The sequence below is a fragment of the Lepus europaeus genome, unplaced genomic scaffold (genome assembly GCF_033115175.1).
Source record: "Lepus europaeus isolate LE1 unplaced genomic scaffold, mLepTim1.pri SCAFFOLD_3_1, whole genome shotgun sequence".
Classification (NCBI taxonomy): Eukaryota; Metazoa; Chordata; class Mammalia; order Lagomorpha; family Leporidae; genus Lepus; species Lepus europaeus.
In genome coordinates, this window is record NW_026909276.1 from 16,535,067 (window position 1) to 16,538,530 (window position 3,464).

At 39.5% G+C, this 3,464-nt stretch overlaps 1 pseudogene; it reads left to right on the top strand.

Moving 5' to 3' along the window:
• Nucleotides 1-205: 205 nt before the first annotated feature.
• LOC133755134 (antizyme inhibitor 1-like) lies at nucleotides 206-1,675 on the top strand (annotated as a pseudogene).
• Nucleotides 1,676-3,464: the final 1,789 nt, after the last annotated feature.

The window sequence follows — 3,464 nt, forward strand, 5'->3', positions numbered from 1 at the left end:
TACCCAGAGGGCCTAGGAGAAGTGTTGTATAGAGAGCAGTTTGACTTCAATGCTGAGCCACCTTGGGAACCTAGCTGATGATGGGGGGTTCCATCTCCTAACTTGTCCATTTTGTTGCATATTCTAAGGACCCAGACATAGGGTTGGTGGTCCGTCTCTTGTTTTTCCTGGTCTATGACTTTTGGCTTTGTGGAATACAGCTGAGATGAAAGGATTTATTGATGATGCAAACTACTCCATTGGCCTGTTGAGTGAAGGAACAAACCTTGGAAATGTTATTGATAACTATGTATATGAATATACCCTGACACGGAAAAGTGCATTTTTGTGGGAGATCTTGGAAAGATTGTGAAGAAACACAGTCAATGGCAGAATGTAGTGGCTCAGATTAAGCCATTCTATACAGTGAAATGCAACTCTGCTCCAGCTGTACTTGAGATTTTGGCAGCTCTTGGAAATGGGTTTGCTTGTTCCAGTAAAAATGAAATGGCTTTAGTGCAAGAATTAGGTGTGCCACCAGAAAACATTATTTACATAAGTTCTTGCAAGCAGGCATCTCAGATAAAATATGCCGCAAAAGTTGGAGTGAATATCATGACATGTGACAATGAAATTGCAGAAGATTGCCCATAATCATCAAAATGCTAGTCTTACTACACATTGCAACAGAAGATAATATTGGAGGTGAAGAGGGTACTATGAAGGTTGGCACCTCACTGAAGAACTGTAGGCATCTCTTGGAATGTGCTAAGGAACTAGATGTGCAAATAATTGGGGTTAAATTTCATGTTTCAAGTGCTTGCAAAGAATCTCAAGTATATGTCCATGCTCTGTTTGATGCACGATGTGCTTTTGACATGGCTGGAGAATTTGGCTATAGCATGAACATGTTAGACATTGGTGGAGGCTTCACAGGAACTGAGTTTCAATTGGAAGAGATTAATCATGTTATCAGCCCTCTGTTGGATGTCTACTTTCCTGAAGGATCTGGTATTAAGATCATTTCAGGACCTGGCAGCTACTATGTGTCTTCTGCATTCACACTTGCAGTTAATATCATTGCAAAGAGAGTTGTTGAAAATGGTAAACTTTCCTCTGGAGAAAACACCAGAAGTGATGAACCAGCCTTCGTGTATTATATGAATGATGGTGTTTATGGTTCTTTTGCAAGTAAATTGTCTGAAAACTTAAAATGCCATTCCAGAGGTTCACAAGAAATGCAAGGAAGATGAGCCTCTGTTTACAAGCAGCCTTTGGGGTCCATCCTGTGATGAGCTTGATCTAATTGTGGAAAACTGTCTTCTTCCTGAGCTGAATGTGGGAGATTGGCTTATCTTTGATAACATGGGAGCAGATTCCTTCCATGAACCATCTGCTTTTAATGATTTTCAGAGGCCAGCCATTTATTACATGATGTCATTCAGTGATTGGTATGAGATGCAAGATTCTGGAATTACTTCAGACACAATGATGAAGAACTTCTTCTTTTTGTCTTCTTGCGTTCAGTTGAGCCAAGAAGACAGCTTTCCCACTGAAGCTTAAACAGGCACTAAATCTTCTTTAGATCTGAAGTTGCAGGTTAAGCTTGTCTGGTCTACATTCCAGTGTGGGGGGAAAAATTCAAACAATCTTATTTGTTAATTATCTTGGAAACAAAAATGGTTAGTAATAGCCAATTGGGGCCAGATGAAATAAGTTTTCATCTATAATTTATTGGGGGTAATGGGAGATTTAGATAATGTATCCAGATTTAAACTTACCAGTTTGTTCTATCCCTTAGGTGTTTAAAATAAAATATGCAACAAAATGGATGACTTAGTGGAGATGGAAGCCCATTAATTGGGTTCCCCATTAAACCGTTTACATACAAGTACACAGTTTTTATACTAAGGATTCATGTTTAAAAGTCTTGTAAAGTTAATGTGTTTCTCGCAGATTTATCAGATGTCAGTGGAAGACGACCAGTGTGATTTCATTACATATGTTTAGTGTATTTAGGATGTGTAAATTTGTGCTTTGAACTGTAGTTAAATAAATGTAAAATTGCATCATAGTATTTGTTGTATTTGACTTAATGTAACCCTTGTATGATTGCAATAAAATTTTGTGTAGATTTTACTGTTTTTTCAGGCTAAAACTTTGGGGAAGGGGCTAGCTCGCAATGGTAGTTTGGGAATAGATGTGTATATGGACTGTTGTTGAAGGTTATTCTTTTTTTTTTTTTTTTGACAGGCAGAGTGGACAGTGAGAGAGAGGGACAGAGAGAAAGGTCTTTATTTTGCCATTGGTTCACCCTCTAATAGCCGCCGCGGCTGGCGCGCTGCGGCCGGCACACCACACTGATCCAATAGCAGGAGCCAGGTGCTTCTCCTGGTCTCCCATGGGGTGCAGGGCCCAAGCACTTGGGCCATCCTCCACTGCACTCCCTGGCCACAGCAGAGAGCTGGCCTGGAAGAGGGGCAACCGGGACAGAATCCGGCGCCCTGACTGGGACTAGAACCCGGTGTGCTGGCGCCGCAAGGCGGAGGATTAGCCTGTTGAGCCACGGCGCCGGCCAAAGGTTATTATTCTTTATAGCCCATTTTCAGTTTAGCTTGGATCAGAACTTTTTCAGTTATTTAATTAGTAATTTAAGTAAAGTGTTTGGTAAATTCTTGTGAAGCTCAGATTCGTTATGGAGAGTTGATGTGCAGTAGTAGGCATGATGTTAACAGTTTAACACCAAAAATGTTAATCTTGAGTAAGCCAGTTGTCATCAGTGGGTGTTTCTGTATAGATAGGATATATAGAATACCTTAGTAAGTTCTTGGAATCACAAATCTTTTGGCTGAAGTGGAAGATTCTATTAAATATTGGCTAAATGTGGGGGAAGGGAGATAAAATTGCAGAAAGCTGTAGAGCATGAAAATGTAAAGAAGGGCTACACCTCTATCCAGAAACCTGAAGCTCTTTTGCATGGGATATTTAAATTCAGAGTGGAGGGTGGGGTGAAGCACACTTACTTTCTTCAATTTTCTAATTTCAGTCATTGCAAGTTTAGGCTTTTTTTTGGTTTTGGTTTGAACTATTCCCTTATTTTCTTATTTCCCATTTGTTCAGCTTAGTAACTGCTTTTAATACTTTTTATACTAAATCTTCATGGTGGTTAGGGGAAGGGAGTTAGCATCACTAATCTGACAGTTGTTGCCAGGAATTTGCTTTGTTCACTGCTAGTATATTAGTAATCCTAGATCTCAAAATCACAATAGTAATAAGCAACAAAGGTCATTTTTTCCTAACTTACTCTATGTTCGGATGTGGAATTTCTGTCCCCCAAGAGGAAATGTGACTTCACTTTGGTGCCGACAGACAGAAAATTCAAACCGTGCAACATAGGAAAAGTTTGGAATGCACTTAATAGCTATTTTTTGCACCTTGATTTCAAGGTGGAAAGAAGTTAATCATGAATCTTTAATAAATATGAA